Genomic DNA, 19,891 nt, shown 5'->3' on the forward strand with positions numbered 1-19,891 from the left:
AGCACACACACTCTCACTACTAATAAGCATTGGTCAAGAACGAAATTTAGGAAGTAGTCAAGTCAAATAGCATATGTCTACTTTACATACGCTTGATCAAGTATTCAAGGACTAGGACTTGCAGTCTTTCTTAACCATTTGTTCAATTCAAGCAGCTGACCTACACTTAAGATATATTTAATTTTGTTAAGTGGGAAGCAGAGTTTGGTTATACTTACATCAATTTTACAATATAACAAAACAAGACACTGCATTTAGTCTGTCATAGTATCATGATATAAATCCCAAAAAGTGCATCGATGTGAGACTGCATCGCGAAGATGCATATTGTAATTTGCAAATATTGTCCAATTTTATCAATATCGTTACTAATAACTGTGATTGATGATACATAAACTTTTATTTTAGTTATTATTTGTAGTAGACTCCGACCCCGACTCCTCTCAGTATTTTATCAACGACTCCGACTCCTCGGCGTCGATTAAATCATCCTATCTTGTGTATGTTCAGCTCGTTGGCGATACGCCGGTGGCGCTTGTGTTGTCATAGTAGTAGATTAAACTAATTGCAACGCCTCTCTATTTCTTAGACGACTCGGTGCTTACATTGCGCAGTGCTCACCTTTACCAACCCTCTTGTATAATTTTAATCGAACCAATATAATTTATGCGTTGATATTTTCACGGATGTGTGGATAGGTTCGAACATATAGATTTCTCGAGGCTTCGTATTCGATTCTCTATTTTAGCCGATCATAAAATACTGTTTAGCACAGTGGTTCTCAACCTTTTTGTCTTCGCGGACCCCTTTTGGGCCGTCACGACCCCCGCGGACCCCCGACGTTTTAGATCAAATTTAGTTCAATATTCGCACAATCATCATATGTCTTATGCAAATGATAACTGTAGGGCTAGTGCTAAACAGCAACAAAATGACTTTTCTTCAAAATGACATCCTATTCATGTAGAAATTGGGTTGAATTTTATTATTTCAAAGCGAATTCTGCGACTGCATTTCTTGAAATACGTGGTCGTGCCTTGAAAATCCGCACCTTCGATTTGATATGAACGAATGCTGAAAATCCATTTAGACCAGTGGTTCAAATTTTTTTAGACGATTTACGATAGTGAAAAATTCCGCGCCCCCTTATTGTCAAAACACAAAATGAGACCAGAATGCTACAAACTCAATGGATAGTTTGATTGCATGGATTGTTAATGGTTATGCTTGTTGATGAGAGAATTCTTCAATATGAAATTCGGGCTAAACACATAGCAACAACAACAAACTGCAGGTAAATCGCGCGAAGTGCGAAATTATTTTTCAGTTTACCACATCTTTGTTCCCTCCTTCAGACTCTTTCACGCCCGCCAAAAGGGGTGCGCCCCCCAGTTTGAGAACCACAGATTTAGACAAAGAAAGGTGGTGACGAATGTAATAATAACGGGTAACGCTTCCGATGACGCAATTGAACAAAAATTGCCTCGTGATTTTCCTAATTTAAAAGAATACAAATTTGGTTAAAAACGATCTTGTAAATTCAGAGGCTTCGCGGACCCCCTGGAAATGCTTCGCGGACCCCCAGGGGTCCGTGGACCCCCGGTTGAGAAACGCTGGTTTAGCATGTAGCTATGCAGTAACTCCCGTATTTTAGCAGCAGTTCTACGTGTGCGATAGCAATACAACGATTTTTGCATGTATATTGAACTTTATATTCGTTGTTTGATTCAAGATAAATGGCTGATTAATCTGTCTTTCAAACAACTAGAAAACTGTAGTGACTTTGAACATGCTTCGAAAATTCAGTTTGACTTGAATTGTGACTTGACTCGTGACTTGACTTGACTTGACTTGACTCGAGTCATGTGCCTATGTATGTATTTGATTCAGTGACATGCGGTGAGGGGGGGGGCAAGTGGGGCGGAGGGCCATGATGTTTCATGGCGTGTGAAAGTAAATTGTGAAACCTTCGATAATTAAAACACAAATATTCATGGGTATCTTCTATCGATGTTCATGAATGACTATATTATAAGCAACTTCACACCGAAAATCACAGAATTTGAATACATTTAATGTTCAAAATTATATCGCAAAACGAGAGAGGAAGTACAGACGATGCAGCGTAACTCACTAATTGCTGACTCACGATCCGACAATCGCAGCGCAGAGAAAGTGATCCAAAACGCTATTGACTTCGCAAACCGACAGTACAGTATGATTCGTGTAATTGCGACTGCCAATATGTAGTACTGAGCAAATACTGAATCACAGTTGTTTTTGGTCGCATCTCCAATTGTGGGTTTATATAGAACCTTCTTACGTAGCCTGCGTGTGAAAAGTGCTAATGTGATAAAACAATTCGCCCACTGAATCAGTTACCATTTTGAGTGCCACTCTTATTGACCAATAAAGACTCAATATAGTAAACATGTGGGAGAAAACTCGACCCGGAATTGTTAGCGCGTTGGGAAACATAAATTCAGCCGTTTTCCGAACACCGTTATCCACGTACCAACCATCGTCGAGGAGGTGTTTTATTCAGACATTTTGACTCTGGAAAATCCAAAGCACGAACCCGGACATCGCAGACATGTCGAAACCTATTGTCCAATTTCCAAAACATACACGTCGATGTACAACAGCACATTGCATGTGGGTAACTGAGGATTTTGATGGGATGCACCAGAACAAGTGAATATGCGATTACACAAATGTATTGGAGTCGTTGTTGGGGTATATTTTGTCGCTGCCCGTTGTAACAATATACAAAAATATCAAATCGTCCGGTGTGGTTGTCAGTTTTCAAAACGAAAATGGTATTGTTACCAAGGGAAAAGATAGATTTCCAAGTGAAAACGGTATTGGTACTCAGGTAAATGATAGTTTTCCAAACTAAAAGGTTTTGTTACCCGGGGAGAAAATATATTTCTAAAAGAAAATGATTAGTTACTCTAGGTAAAAGTATTTTTCCAAGTGAAAATGGTTTGTTGTTGTAGGAAAAAAAAAACAGATTTGCAAACGACAAGGTTTTTGTTACTCTACGAAAGGATAGAACCCCAAAGTGAAAATGTATTGTTACTCTGGGTAAACCAAAGATCTCAACATGACAATGGTAGTTTTACTCAGGTAACGGCTGACCTCCAAGTGAAAATGGTGATTTTAATTGAGTAGTTATCGTATGTTCAGTGTCAGTGATGTTATGTTGTTAAACGTTATCGCTTGACGTTGGTATCCAGTTAGTGTACTATTATGAGCGTGAAAAGGATTTGCACGTCTTGTGCAGAGTATCGCGACAGTGAACATATTTTTGGTGTGACGAAACAAGATCGCTGTTTAAGGGTGCGTTCTAGGTGACGTTATCGAAATGATTTCAAAACCAATCGCGAGAACACGACCGTTCGAAGTGGACCTGGTTTCGGTAGTGGTTTCGAAATGATCACGTTCCGACTGGTAGTTTTCGCGCCGATCTTCTCGAAAACCCAACCGTTCGTAGTGGCTCTTGCTCGACTACCGAGGGCGTTCGTAGTGGCGCGAAACGCGAAATTATTATCGTGCTAGCAGGTTACTACGAACGTGTATTTTCGCGCTTGTCGTTGACGCGAAACTACCTGTTAGAGGTGGTATGAGCTTGTCGACATTGGTGATATTGCTTATGGAGGTGGCAGATATTGGATACCGGTAGTTGTTCTATTCAGCGAACTTGTAGTTGGTCATGGTCACACTGGTCACAGTATATATTTATGTACGTAGTGTGATCTGGTAGTTTGTAGGGGTATATATACTGTAGATATGCGGGTTTTCGTAGTTTCTATAGTAATGATATATATGTCTCTCAGAGAGTGTTTTTATTTCACAGAGTTGATCATATGCTAGATACGAGTGTAAGGATGTCGAGGGGGACAACTTGGAGTGACAGGGAAATATTGCAACTGGTCATATCATGGTCCAAATCCGAGATACATGTAACCGCCCGGGTCCGGAGGCTGGGTGATCTCCGGTTAGGAGAGCACGCCGGCGGCAAAAAGAGGAACTAGGATTATTCGTATTCTGCTGCGCTGGCTTTTGTACTTGACTGCTGCTTTTAAGTAATACATACTGTGAGTTCGCATTCGGTGGAACCTCTCATTTCAGTTTCGAACCTGAAAGACAGTGGCATCATCTTCTGTGAGGTATATAGATTATTAGTGGAACAAAAGACAGAACGGCCACATACAAAATATGATAGCATCAAACCAAAAGAACGCTGATATATCAAGATAGTATCCGAATTGCTGTCAGAACACGCTATATATCGAAGCCCAGACTGTTGCCTTAAAAAAATCCAGGCCCTCAAACGAATTTACCGAAAGTACAAGGATGAGGGCAACAAGACGGGGGGTGGTGGAGATCGTTATCCACCAAAAGTGCTGAGCACTGTTTACGAAATCCTTGATGAGGTTCTCAGCACCAAACCCCTCACCAAACCGAAATTGTTGAACAGCATGGAAGAGGGTATGTCATAACAGATATCTATCAGAAGTCATTTTAGAGAAAAATACAGATGTTTCAGATAAGCAGTCTTTGCAGTTTGGCATCTATACTTATACCTGGTTCAAAATGAGGCAAAGCTTTGGATTTAAGAAAAAAGATTGCGATCTGACACTCTTTTGGTGCTTCAGTGCACTTATTCACGTGAATTATAACCATACTGTTTTTCAGGGAACGGAGAAATCTGAGACGAGGAGAAGCTTAGTGGTAATGCATTTTGATGTATGAACACAGTTGGAAATCTGTCCATGTGTCCTTTTCTGTCCAGGTTCATTTAGCTCCACCTCTACTGCTTCACCAAATACTTCTAAAAAAAGGGGGGGAGATTATCAAGACACCCCCCTTTCAAAGAAAATTGACATGAGTAAGTTTTCACCCGTTATCTTGCTCAGGTGACTAGTAGGCCTACATTATTCCTGAGGTCATGTAGGAAGTATTAGCTGACGATTTCCATCGATGTTGCATAATATGTTCATAAATAAGTAGCGACAAATTGTCCATATAGGCTATAGATATGATATGATTATTGTTCCGGATTATTGTATTAAAATCATGCATTTTCATAGGGACATATATTAGCAACATTGTCAAGGAAGCCGAGCATGCGCAGGAAGAGAGAATGCAGAAATGGATGGCTTTCCAACTAATAAATAGCTTAGTATAGAGTTTAACAGTCGGTGGATTTGGAAGTATAAATCATGAAGATTCTTTCCCATATGTATGGAAATGCTCACCTATTTTTCGATAAGTGAATAACATTGGTATTTTAGGAAAAGCAAGAAGAAAAAGAGAGATGAGAATGATGGAGATGTTGATGCAAGGGTGAATATATTTCAGTTACCTATCAGTCATTTTATTGAGCCATGACAAACTTCGTTTTACTGGATCTGATGCCAATTCTTGACTGCATATATAATTTTAGCCAGCGGACATCATCGACGCTTACCACAGATGCTCCAGGAACTTCTGCGGCAGAACCAAGGTTCCGAGCAATCATATTTTCTCTCCTGTTCACTGTACCAACTACCTGCACTTATTTCCACAGCATTGTTTCGGTTATCCTCGAGGACGATGGGGAACTGTTTGATACTACTGAAAACTTGTCTGCTGAATAAAAAGTATTTTTCAGGGAACGAAATTTTTCGATTCTGTCTAGCGGCTAGTACATGAACGTTGACAATTTGACATATCAATTCAACGAGGATTAGTATCACACTAATAGGATTCAAGATTTATTGGATCAACTGATCCCACCGATTTTTTTTTATACAATGAAATCAACTAATGCTTCTCTGATGCGTGTTGCAGCTGTATCAGAGTCCAGATTTGCATGACTTTCAGCATTTTCTTCTACAACTGCATCCAAATCGTGTATAATGTCTCTCTGCGATTCACAGATATTATGCAGCGTTACACAAGCGTCAATAATGATCCTTGCGTTGGTTGGGCTAGCATCGCATCTTTTTAGGATGCATAGCCATCGAGATTTCAGACGACCGAAGGCTTGCTCCACAACCATCCTTGCTGAGCTGTGTTTCTGAAATAAATAGGCCACTATGTTACAATCTGGGCGGACGTAGGATTTTCGAAAACCTAACTAGAGTAGCCTAAGATGTAGCAGTGATTTTATAGTCATCCTAAATCTTCACTGTTTGATGACAATTACTAGGTGGGCACTGTGCAGTTCAGGACTAAGTAAATCATTTCAAATCAATGACTTTATAGTCAATTTTGAACCTCAACTGCTCCACGATAATTTTAGCTGTGCCCTCGGAAGCAATTGTTTTTGATAGGAATACTACCAACAACCTTAGTGCCACATCTCATCCAGTACATCTTGCTTACCTTGTTAAAGGCAGATTTATTTTCTGTGTCACAAGTTTGAAATGGTGTGACACAGAAAGTCTTGAGAGGATATGCAGAGTCGCCAAGAAAATAGTATGGTATTTTAATACCTTCGTATTCCGTTGGACTCTGAAAATAGATTCGTTGTTTGAGCCATCAGCATGAGTGAGAAACTGAGTATAGAATAAATGCTAAGACTTCAAGGACATATACAAGGGAATTGATAAGAAGTCAGTAAGTAGTAGATAAGTAGTATATCAGCTTCATTCGTAACAAAAATACCATAAGATGCTTACATCGGGTACCAATGTACCGTCTTGGCCTTTTTTGAACAGCGTGCTGTTGGCAAATATTCTTGCATCGCGGCATTTCCCTGGCCAACCAATTACTAGATCAATGAATCTGTTGCAAAAATATACACATTTTATCCAAGCAATGCTCCATAAATATACACATTTTATCTGAGGAATGCTCCATAACAGAAATCTATACCCTCACCTCCCTCTATAGTCTACCAAGGCTTGCATATTGATGGAAAAGAACATCTTCCTATTGAAATAGTCGTCCCCATCTAAATGTGGCCTCGGTATGGCGATGTGGCAACCATCAATCGCACCTATGCAATTCGGCAGTCCTCTCTTAGTTGAGAATGCCAAAGCTGCTGACTCTATATCTCTTGGAATCCGAACACATGTTGGCATGACTCTTTTCACTAATATTTTGCAAATTTCAATTGTGATCTAAATACAAAATGCATTTAGTAACGAATAGGTAATAAATAGCTGGTTCGTGGTACAGAACTTGAATATAGCTTTCAATACAACATCCATTGTAGCAGTATATTTATTAAACTCGAAGACTTTTCGGTTGCCTCTTTTCAAGAGTTATCGGGACACTAAAGGGATTTAAACAGATTTAAAAGCAAAACCAAAAAGGCAAAGTATGACGCAACAATCAAAATCACAGACCATGAAATTCTCATCGTATCAATGGCAACAATAACAAACTACGAAGTATACGGACATACGGTACTATAGTAGCAGCACAATTTGTAAATAAACAATTACACGCACGGAACAACACGCACTAATGAGAAATTTGTAGGTTATAGAGGAAATCTTTCTGTCTGCATAAAATAGGTTTGCTCAACTGAATAATAGTAGACTCCAACACTTTTAAATGAAACACAGACCTACCACGCGCAATGACAGTGAACATATTGTCATCATAGTGCTGTGCACAGGCAAGGTTTTCGCTCAGATGCTGACCGATTGACGAAGCATATGCTTGGTAATCATCATAGCAGTCTGTTTTTGCAGCCAATTTGCACTGACGTGTGAGCTCCGTGCGATCATTTGCGCATGTTTTTGACCGAATCAATTTTGGGATATGCTGCTTAATACGCTCAAACGATCTTTGAGATGTACGTCCTACATACCTACTATCACAGTGGCACTTGTATTGGTAAACAATACAAGTGCCACAATACAAGTGCCACTGTGATAGTAGGTATGTAGAACGTACATCTCAAAGATTGTTTGAGCGTATTAAGCAGCATATCCCAAAATTGATTCGGTCAAAAACATGCGCAAATGATCGCACGGAGCTCACACGTCAGTGCAAATTGGCTGCAAAAACAGACTGCTATGATGATTACCAAGCATATGCTTCGTCAATCGGTCAGCATCTGAGCGAAAACCTTGCCTGTGCACAGCACTATGATGACAATATGTTCACTGTCATTGCGCGTGGTAGGTCTGTGTTTCATTTAAAAGTGTTGGAGTCTACTATTATTCAGTTGAGCAAACCTATTTTATGCTAGGCTTACCATACGTCCTCTTTTAAGAGGATTTGTCCTCTTTTTTGACTTTTTTGAAAGTGTCCTCGGAGGACGCCCTTTTGTCCTCTTTTTTGAGATTTTGTATTTTGTCCTCTTTTTTTAAAATTCATGTCTGTTATGCCGCAAATTAGCACAGAAGTGACGGTCCGGCGGATATTTCGGAGAGAAAAACGGTGAAGTTAGCTCTGAGCGAAAAAATGACCTTTTTTTTTGAGCGAAAAAATGACGTTTTTTTTTTTTCAAGTCATCCACCTGGCAATGTAGAGTAAAAAACGTTATTACGTTATTTAGAGATCTGAGCGGAAGTGAAGACCTTTTTTTTTTTTTTTTTTTTTTTTAGTCAACCGACCGCAAAGTGGGAAAAATTCACCGGTTTTTGAGAATTCTACTCCGGTTTTGTATCTTGCAAATTTCTGAAAAAGTGTCCTCTTTTTGCATTTTCAAAATATGGTAAGCCTATTTTCTGCAGACAGAAAGATTTCCTCTATAACCTACAAATTTCTCATTAGTGCGTGTTGTTCCGTGCGTGTAATTGTTTATTTACAAATTGTGCTGCTACCATAGTACCGTATGTCCGTATACTTCGTAGTTTGTTATTGTTGCCATTGATACGATGAGAATTTCATGGGATTTTGATTGTTGCGTCATACTTTGCCTTTTTGGTTTTGCTTTTAAATCTGTTTAAATCCCTTTAGTGTCCCGATAACTCTTGAAAAGAGGCACCCGAAAAGTCTTCGAGTTTAATAAATATACTGCTACAATGGATGTTGTATTGAAAGCTATATTCAAGTTCTGTACCACGAACCAGCTATTTATTACCTATTCGTTACTAAATGCATTTTGTATTTAGATCACAATTGAAATTTGCAAAATATTAGTGAAAAGAGTCATGCCAACATGTGTTCGGATTCCAAGAGATATAGAGTCAGCAGCTTTGGCATTCTCAACTAAGAGAGGACTGCCGAATTGCATAGGTGCGATTGATGGTTGCCACATCGCCATACCGAGGCCACATTTAGATGGGGACGACTATTTCAATAGGAAGATGTTCTTTTCCATCAATATGCAAGCCTTGGTAGACTATAGAGCAGTGGTTCCCAACCTTTTTCGTCTCATCGCCCCCTTTTTAAACTCCAGACCGATCATCGCCCCCCAAATATTGGGAACCGAAAAATGGGCATACAGACTGAAATCACCGGCGAGTTGACTGAGAAAAAAGGTCAACTTTTCGGCTCGACCTCGAAATTACACTTTTCGAGCTAAATTTTGGTGAGTTGGCTAACAAAAAAGGTGATTTCTCCGACTTGATATCAAAGGGACCGTAACACTTCGTAATCCCCCACCCCAATACGTTGGTCTTGACCAGTGATTCCCAACCGCGGCCCTGAAGGCCGCATGCGGCCCCCAGCTAGCCTTCTTGCGGCCCCCACAAAAATATTGAGAAATCGATCTATGAAAAATAATATATTTATAAAATACTCTTGCTTGGCTTGGAGTCTGGGGTTTTCAATTAGGATTGCAGGCAAGTTATGAGTAGACGGCTAAGATTACGTCACTGCTGTTTCAATGCAATGTGCCTTAACTTTCCAGTGGAACGGGCAGTACCTATAGATATAGGTATAATTAGAGGTATTGTCAGGACCGTAACTGCCGCACCCCAAGCCCCCCAATTGGGGGGAGCGAGCTCAAAGGGGGCCAAAAATCATTTAGTGAATTAGCATAAATTATAAAGTATTTATGAAATCTTATGCAACTTTTTCAAAGATTTTTTGCGCTGCGCGCGATTTCAAGTTTCCAAGTACCTTATTTATTGGGTACTCTTCGACCAAGATAAAAAAACGCAAGATTTGTAGAAGTGGGCATATCGGCGTTAGCCATTACCGCGCCACGCCGCACGAAGACATATAAAGTTTTAGGCCATGTAACATGCGACTCCAAGAAGTGTGCGAGAACGATCGGCAGCGAAAAAACCTTGGCCGAAAAGGACTGCCCTTTCGCTGACCGAAAACTTCGTTATGTATATTCAAAGTACATATAGGTATAATTGACCATAGGCGCCTAAATGACCGGCGCCGAATGTTCCTGTCTTGGCAATCTGAACGTCACGAGACAAATAGGCTACCATCCCGCAGGGAAGAATTATATGCCAGTGAAGAATTACCAATTTGAAATCGTGTGCATCTTTTAGTTTAGTTCGTTTGGGCGATTCTATATTTTTCGATATAGCAGACTGGAGGTCAGGAAATAACAAATAACATCATGTAACGAAGTCGTACCATCGGGTCCGCCCGTCCGAATATGTTTAATTATTATTTACGGGCCCTACAGTTTCCAAGACACCTCACTCAGCTCTACCGGTAAATCTGATTACGTGACCAGAGAGGACAAGTAATTGATAGCAATATATATATATATGCAATTCCCGATCCTATTGAACTATTTTATTTTGAATTATCGAAAATTTTCGCGCAGAGCGCTGGCTCACTAAACGGGGATCCTGATTTCGTGGCAGAAGCGAACAACGGCACGGTGGTCGGTATACCACCCTATGGGAGCTCAAGACCTAAGTGTTCTGGGGGGCCTGACGAAGTGCTGCTTCGTTCCTGTCACCGGGTATACGCCCGAAGATGTTTATAATTATTATTGAGTGGTCCTACCTTTTCAAACACAACTCATTCGGCTCAACCGGTCAATATGATTACGTGAGCAGAGAGAGGATAAAAATTGATACCAATATATATGCAATTCCCGATTATATTGACCGATTCAATCATGACCTATAGAAATTTTTCGGGCTTCGCGCGATTTGTCGTGAGAAGCTGCCTAAAACGGACACCCGATTTAGATGATAAATAGCGGTAAACAGCCATCTAGCCTGAGGGGGTCTGGGGTCTTCGAAGTTCGGTCTATCCCCCTATGGGGGCCCAAGAGAAACGTTTTTTGGGGGGGGGCTGACGAAGTGCTGTTACGGCCCTGGGTATTGATAACTAATTTACGGATAGATGTGCAACAAGTGCCTCACGATTGAACACGCCGAGATGCGTACTGCTTAGCCGGCAAAAAGCAGCATAATTTAAAGTCCTATAGCTCGCGACCCAAGCGTCCGACTAATTTGATATGTCGGTGTTTATCGAAAGCAAGTGTCGCACTGATTCCAAAAATACGAATTGAAATCTCGCCAGGGTAATAAAACTACTCCGAAATAGCCAGCAAAGGTTGATTGTTCTGAACAACGGGAGCGCGGCAACACCATGGCCAATGGCGTCAAGCGAATGATGACAATTTTCATATATTGGTGACTATTTTGGGTTGCTTTCATTGCCCTGGTATTCGTGCGGCCCCGGCCGTACTCTGAAATTCTAAATTTGGCCCTGCCATCGAAAAAGGTTGGGAACCACTGGTCTTGACCCTTCTCCATAGGGCGATAAAGCAAACTTCTGCACCCCTCAGACCCAACTCCCCCGATACCTCTTTACCGCTACTTCTCAGCACAAACTTTTGGACTATTTAGTTAGTCGGCTCAATTCGCGCGAAGCGCGAAAAATTTCATTCATGATTGAATCGGTCAATATGATCGGGAATTGCATATATATTGCTGTCAATTTTTTTATCTTCTCTTTGCTCATGTATTCAGATTTACCGGTAAAGCTGAGTGAGGTGTATTGGAAAATGTAGGGCCCGTAAATAATAATTGAACATATTCGGGCGGACCCGTGGCTATATTGACTTCGTTACGTAATGACATTTCGTGGCCTGTCTGCTATGTCAAAAGATATTCAAATCACCCATACGTACTAAACTAAAAGACGCACACGATTTCAAATTGGTATTTCTGCACTAGCAATTAATTTTTCTCTGCGAGATGGCATTTTTTGTGGGGTTTTGATTGCCAGGACAGAAACATTTGGCGCCAGCCGTTTAGGCGCCCATGGACAATTGAATATATGTATGTATATAGTATATATATCGAAGTCGGTCAGCATAAAGGCAGTCCTTTTCCGCCAAGGTTTTCTCATTCTGGCACACTTCTCAGAGTCGCATGTTACATGGCCTGAAACTTTATATGTCTTGGTGCGATAATGACTGACGCCGAGATACCCATTTCTATAACTCATGCGTATTATTTCTTGGAGGAAGGGTAACCAATAAGCAATAAATATGTGACCATGAAATGGCGCGCAGCGCGAAATTTTTGGGAAAAAGTTGCCTTAATTTCCAAAATAATACTTTATAATTTAATTAATGTTAATTCACGTAAAAACTGTGGGCCCCCATCCCAATTGAGGGTTTGGGTGTGGAAGTTATGGTCATGAGCGCCAATATAGCCATTTCAACGCGCAATCGCCCCCTTCGTCCATTTTCGCCCCCCTATCGCCCCCTTGGCTATTTTCGCCCCCCTGGACCGACAGATCGCCCCCTGGGGGGCGATATCGCCCACGTTGGGAACCACTGCTATAGAGGGAGGTGAGGGTATAGATTTCTGTTATGGAGCATTCCTCAGATAAAATGTGTATATTTATGGAGCATTGCTTGGATAAAATGTGTATATTTTTGCAACAGATTCATTGATCTAGTAATTGGTTGGCCAGGGAAATGCCGCGATGCAAGAATATTTGCCAACAGCACGCTGTTCAAAAAAGGCCAAGACGGTACATTGGTACCCGATGTAAGCATCTTATGGTATTTTTGTCTTCGAGTTTAATAAATATACTGCTACAATGGATGTTGTATTGAAAGAATAGGTAATATCACCTCAAAAACAGTTGTCTTCCCAAGTCCTAAGTGTTCGCCAAGAGCACGGTAGCTCGGTGCACTACCAAGATGCCACAATGCTGTGGCAAGTCGACATTCCACAGAAATCGGAATGCAAAAGTTTGTTTCGACAGCCAAAACATGTGGTTTTATCATGCAACACAGCCGTTCAAATGTTGACCTATTATTGACAGTGCTTATAAGAGCACATGTATCACAGTATTAAAATACCATTTTTCACTCACTTGTTTAATCTCAAATGGTACCGATAATCTGCTACGGACCATCTTGTGAGCACCCTCTCCCAGTAGTTACTGTTTGCTTTCAGTTGTCGTGGACGACGTACTGTGCCAGTAATACAGCAAGCAATCAAGTGCAAATGCTGCTGACATAAATCCAACAGTATTTTATTCTGGTTCTTGCGACGAGACCTTCTCCCTCTCAAAATAGTCATTACCGCATACATATTGTGACGGGGCGCCATCTATGGCGACTGATGACGTCACGCCTAGAGACAATGTGTTCGCGGGAGATAACCGCAACCTTCTAGAACAGTGGTTCTCAACCGGGGGTCCGCGGACCCCTGGGGGTCCGCGAAGCATTTTCAGGGGGTCCGCGAAGCCTCAAAATAATTGATAACCTAATTTGTAATTTTTTTAATGGGGAAATCACGTATGGCACAGTTTCGCTTCATTACTAGTAAAACTCCCGAGCTCACATCAACAGTATGGCCGTCTGAAATGAAATATCCTACTGTACGGGCTCATTTTATTCCCAAAATTGGCAATAGCCTACTGATACAAACATTTTGCTGTATAAAGATGTTTTGTGGACTTGGGCCGCGGGCAGGATTCAAGGGTTTTTAGTCACTCGCGGGCCGGACCAGTCAAATAATTTCAATATGCTAAGTCGACATCCATATCTTTGCTGTTCACTGGAATGCTTTATTGATATCACGGAATATGTGGGCCCACTATTCCAGCAACAACGTTATTCGCAAACAATGGAATTGGCGCAAAAATACGATAATTGGCCGATTGAATACATTTATTACCTACTATAAGAGTGGCTGTAACGATGATATGATTGAAATATTTCTATGCCCGTTTTAGTGAACAATGTCACTGGACAACGTATATGCGTTGGTCCGACCTATTCGTAGTGAAAAATATGCTGGATTATTTGCGTCGAATTATTTAGTAAATCTCAACTTCTGTTAAAAATCTGTCGAATAATGAGATTAATTATTTTCAATTTACTCAGAATGGCTCGCGGGCCGGATGAAGTGGTCTGACGGGCAGGATGCAGCCCGCGGGCCATATGTTTGACACCCCTGTGCTAGATAGAAATCACCAGGTTTGACGTTGTATTTACATTGAAAAAAAGATGCTTTTCAATTTTGGTCCCATATTTGTTGCGATCATACCCAAATGTGTCGTCGGAAGCGTTGCACGTTGTAATTATATTCGCCATAACCTAAAATTACGGGAATGAATTTTCGGCACTCGTTCATATCTAACCGAAGACGCGTATTTTCAAGACACCACCACGTATTTTAGGATATGCAGTTGCAGAATTTGCTTTGAAATATTAAAAGTCATCCCAATTTCAACATGAAGAGTATGATCTTATTTTCAAGAAAAGTCATTTTGTTGCTCTTTATCACTAAGCCTACAGCTATCATTTGCACAAGTCAAATGGCGATTGCATGATAATTGAGCTAAATTTGGTCTAAAACTTCGTGGGGGTCCGCGGGTTCCGTGACGGTCCGGAAGGGGTCCGCGAAGACAAAAAGGTTGAGAACCACTGTTCTAGAATATTCTGTTCTGTGTCTGTGTCTGGGTGGTACACGCTTTCTACTGTCCTCAATATAATTGTTACGGTATCTGTCTGGCTGTGAACTGATTTACACTTGAAGAGTATAAAGAACTAGTAGCGACACCGTTACAATTGGCGAGCACGCCAGTCTTCAAGTTAACAACCAGCGATCAGTGCAACAAGAATACCGGTATCGGCAATCGGCATGGATTCATTGCGTGAAGGGAATAAGTCTCTGCGAGCAGAGTTGGAGCGGGTTCATCGCCGGATCGACGATATGGTGGAAGCCCAAAACAGTACCCTCAGTCGTGTATTAACCATTGTACAAAGTTTGGGAGGTGAGAGTATGTCTGCGGCTCCGAATGCGAGTGGATGTGTGTTTGACAGTAATGATAATGGTGACATGGGGGAGTTTGTTGATATGACTGACAGTAAAACTGGTGTGATGTCTCCAGAACCACAGTATGTAAATGATAAAGTGCGTGTTACTCGTAGCAATCCTGTACACCCCACTCCATCTAGTCATAGCATGCCCAAACCTGCTGTTGGTGTTATTAAACTGGAACCATTTGATGGTGTGAATATGCCCATTAGTGATTATTTATGTCATTTTGATGCGGTGACATTGGCCAACGGATGGGACGAACAAACTGCTTGTACTAGGCTTAATGCTAGCTTACGTGGTAACGCTTTGCAAGTGCTTGCACAAATGTCGGCTGATTGCCGTCGGGATATTGATCGTGTAATTGCCCAATTGAAGAAGCGCTACGTTCCATGGGGTATGGAAACCTTGAGCCGTACTGAATTTAACAAACGCAAAATGAAATTGGGAGAATCCCCAACAGAATTAGCATCAGTTCTGGCTACGCTTAGCTTGAAGGCTTTTCCACGTATGAATTCTGCGGCTCGTGATGAGTTTGTGTGTCAACAGTTTATCAATGGTCTGGGTGATATTAACCTTCGCCGACAGCTAACGTTGATGAAAACAAGTAACCTAGATGAACTAGTTGCTTCCGCGGATTTGTATTTCTCTGTTGATGGACCGCCTAACAGTCAATTGTTCGAAACTAGTAAACCAGTCGTGGCTCCTGTAAGTCTACAGCCAAAAAATGGCAATGAACGTATTGCAGTAAGCAAGCGTGATAATGATATGGAATCGAAAATTGACAAGCTGATTGACCTGGTTAGCAACCTCGTGACTGCCAGAAATCCACCACCGATGAATAGGCCTAGAAGCCCTCCATATCGAAGAAGAGTAACGTTTGGGTATGGACCTTGCCATAACTGTGGAGTGACTGGAAACATTCACAAAAACTGCCCAAAATCCCATTGTGCTTACTGTGGCCAGTTGGGTCACCTTCTAGTTTCGTGTCCCAATAGAGATAGAGATGGTGTTCCGCCAGTCACCGGCGAACATGAGTCCCACCAATCAGACAATTCTTTAAACATGCCATAGCAGACCATAGGTCCGATGGCGCTGCTCTTATGGATATGGACCGGGATTTGGAAAGACTTATGAATTTTGTTTGTGCGCTTCGGCTCACATCTAGCTGGTACACCGTTGCATCGGTGAATGACAGCCTGTCGGCTAAACTTTTGGTAGACTCAGGCAGTCCCCGTACCTTCCTAGACTATGATCTGTACACTCGACTGTATGATATAACTGATTTGAAACCATGTGATATCCCATTTGTTACTGCTTCTGGTGGCCCCTTAGAGCTATATGGCACAGTGGTGTTGACCCTACGTATTGGTGATTTTTGTGCACAACAAGAGGCTGTGATTGCTCGTCTGGGTGCGCCATATGGCTTGTTAGGGTGTGATTTTATGGAGAAGCATGATGCTGTTTTGTACATGGGTAAAGGAATGATGAGTTTGCATGGACAAAATGTTATATTGCAACAGCTGTCGGTGTCCTGTTGTGGTGTTATAACTCAGAAACAGATAATAGTTCCTAAGTGGAGTGAAAGAGCTGTCATGGGTGCAGTGAGTGGGCCTTGGTTGCCGTCCATTTCACAGTGTGGTGTGGTTGAACCGTCACCTGTGTTTGAGAGCCAGTATGATAATCGTGGTTTGCGGGTGTTGTCCGGTTTGGTCGATCCTACATGTAATGAGGCGCCTGTGATGTTTATAAACCCATCTCAAAATGATATTGTAATCCCTGCTGGGGAACGAGTAGGCTCTTTAGTGCCCCTTGCGACTTGTGGGTCTGTGGAGGCGCCTGACACCGTGGAAGTCGAACCGTGCTTGGATCTGCCGGACCATCTGCGTCACCTCGTAGAAGAGCCAGACCACTTGAATGTACAACAGCGACAACAGTTAAGAGATCTTCTCATCAAGTATCAGGATATATTCACGGGGCCTGATGGAAAATTGGGATATACCACTTTGATTGAGCACAAAATTGAGCTATCTTCTACGGTACCAGTTAAAGTGCCCCCGCGACGTTTGAGTTGGAAGGCACGAGAAATTGTGGGTGAGCAGATCGAAAAGATGGAAAAACTGGGCGTTATCGAGAAGGCCCAAAGCCCGTACAACGCGCCGATTGTTCTGGTTCCAAAGCGGGATAAGACGTACCGTTTCTGCACTGACTTCCGGAAATTGAATACAATCACGGTAAAGGATGCCCATCCTCTGCCCCGCATTGATGATATCCTGGATTCTGTGGGTGGGGCAAAATGGTATTGTACTCTTGATCTTGAATCCGGTTTTTGGCAAGTTCCCCTGAATCCAAGTGACCGAGACAAAACTGCATTCAGCCTACCTGGGCATTCGCAATTTCGGTGGACAGTCCTTTGCTTTGGCTTGTGTAATGCGCCTGCCACGTTCATGGCAATGATGGAGAAGTTACTTGATGGACTCTTGTGGAAGAAATGCCTTGCCTTCATGGACGACATTTTGGCGTATGGGGAGAACTTTGACCAAACACTCTCCAATCTGGAAGATGTTTTCAAGCGAATTCGTGACGCTGGTCTTAAGCTTAAGCCTAAAAAATGCAAACTGTTTTACCAGGAGGTAGAGTACCTGGGACATGTGGTTTGCCCAGATGGTCTCAAGTGTAGTGATGACAAAGTTTCTGCTGTGAAGGATTGGCCAGTGCCGAAAAATATCAAGGATGTTCAAGCGTTCCTCGGCACGGCAAACTATTATCGAAGATTCATAGACCAGTTTTCAACCATTGCAGAGCCATTGGTGAAACTCATTCGTAAGAAAGCTGCCTTTGAATGGTCGGATGATTTCAAGACGTGGGAATCACCAACCACACCATCAGATCTAGGGTTGGATTATCCGGATAACGGTTAACCGGTTAACCGCAGGAATTATCACTATCTGATATCAGGATATTTTTCTTCCGGTTAACCGGATAAAAAAGAGTCGTTGCTAATGCATTTTACACGTTTTAGTAAGCTTCAATAAGTCGTATTCAGTGTTGGCGCGGCCGATTAACGAGAAGCGTGTTGCCAATTAGCGAGATGCGTCTGTACACATTGCACAATGTAATGTGATGCGATCTCCTGCTGAGAAGATCGTTAAATTAGGTCATTGATTGCCGCGCGCTCGGCTATCGTATCTGGCCTGATTTATCGCGTCTTCAACAAGCCGATAGTTCCACTGGATTGAAGAATCGCATCTGTAATAGGCCATGTGCAGTGTACAGTGTACACACTATTCCATCGCTGGCCTGCACAATCGCATCTTCATTGGCTTGGTGCTCACGATATTTTCGTTGACCTACACAATCGCATCTGCAATAGGCCTACGAACGATATAATCGCTGGCCTAACCATCTCGGACCCAGCATGCATTGGCTCCTATCTCTCGATGGCTTGTTAACGATATGCCGTTAAGTGTATTCTAATTAGTGATTCTGAGAGTGACACCGCGAAACTGAATGACATCGAATGTTCGCAAAAATGTGCGTGCGTGCAAGCGTAATTGATTTCCGCTGATGATTAATTCGAAGAAAAAATCGAGACCCCCTGATTTTATTTCAATCCCCCTACATTTTCGGCTGGCTGCGTGCCTGATCACGTGAATTAGAGCGAGGTATCATGTCGGCATCAATTCCAGTATCAGCTAGTCGTCCTTCTAGTACTCCAAACCTAAACATAAGGATGGTCAAAAGGATATAAAGCCGTTGAAGTTTCCGGCGTACGACCTGCCAACCTTTTGTCTCTCTACGAAGCCCACTTCTGTGGAAGCTGAAAAAGCATTCAATGAACGTGGACTCTTTGTTACAAAATTCCGGTCCCGGCTACAGGATCCCACAATTTATGCATCTGTGCTTTATAAAGAGGGCATTGCAGAAGCAGTGAACATTAAATTTGCGTGGCTTTTGTCGTATTCGCTCATACTGCGCGCGTAGGTAGGTACTCTACAATAACAATGTGTAATGATTTTGCGATCCGTTTTACATGCAGACCTAATGAAACCGATTGTCTCACTTAGCAGTTATTATCCGGTTAACCGGTTAGATAAATTCCAAAATATCCGGATATATCAGTTATCCGGATAGTGAAAATTATTGATATCCGAACTAACCCTAATCAGATCCGATTGCTGATGATGGGATTACATAATGTGACTTGTCGTTCAATTTTCATATTCAGTTATCCTAATCATTTGTATGTTCATTGCTTTTTTGGGCTTTTATGCCGATATATTTTTGGTGTGTTTTTGTTTTGAGGTAGATATTTTCTCATGTACCATTCGAAAAAATTTGGAGGGGGGTATATGTAACGGGGTGCCATCTATGGCGACTGATGACGTCACGCCTAGAGACAATGCGTTCGCGGGAGATAACCGCAACCTTCTAGAATATTCTGTTCTGTGTCTGTATCTGTGTCTGGGTGGTACACGCTTTCTACTGTCCTCAATACAACTGTTACGGTATCTGTCTGGCTGTGAACTGATTTACACTTGAAGAGTATAAGGAACTAGTAGCGACACCGTTACAATATTACATATGTTGTGCATTTTGACTACCGGTAGGCCTACTGGACATGGTAAATACTTGATTACTGAAAAAAAATAGAGAACTTTACTATCTAACCAAGCAAGCCAACTGTATATTGCCGACTATCAAAACCTCTCATACCTATCATC

At 41.8% G+C, this 19,891-nt stretch overlaps 1 protein-coding gene across 2 annotated transcripts in view; it reads left to right on the forward strand.

The window, feature by feature from the left end:
- The window catches only part of LOC145446954 (uncharacterized), a 486,702-nt gene that overhangs the window by 423,117 nt on the left and 43,694 nt on the right, over nucleotides 1-19,891 (forward strand). The window lies entirely within an intron of this gene.

This window comes from Botryllus schlosseri, chromosome 9 (genome assembly GCF_051294905.1).
Source record: "Botryllus schlosseri isolate E-star chromosome 9, Bs_hap1, whole genome shotgun sequence".
Lineage (NCBI taxonomy): Eukaryota > Metazoa > Chordata > Ascidiacea > Stolidobranchia > Styelidae > Botryllus > Botryllus schlosseri.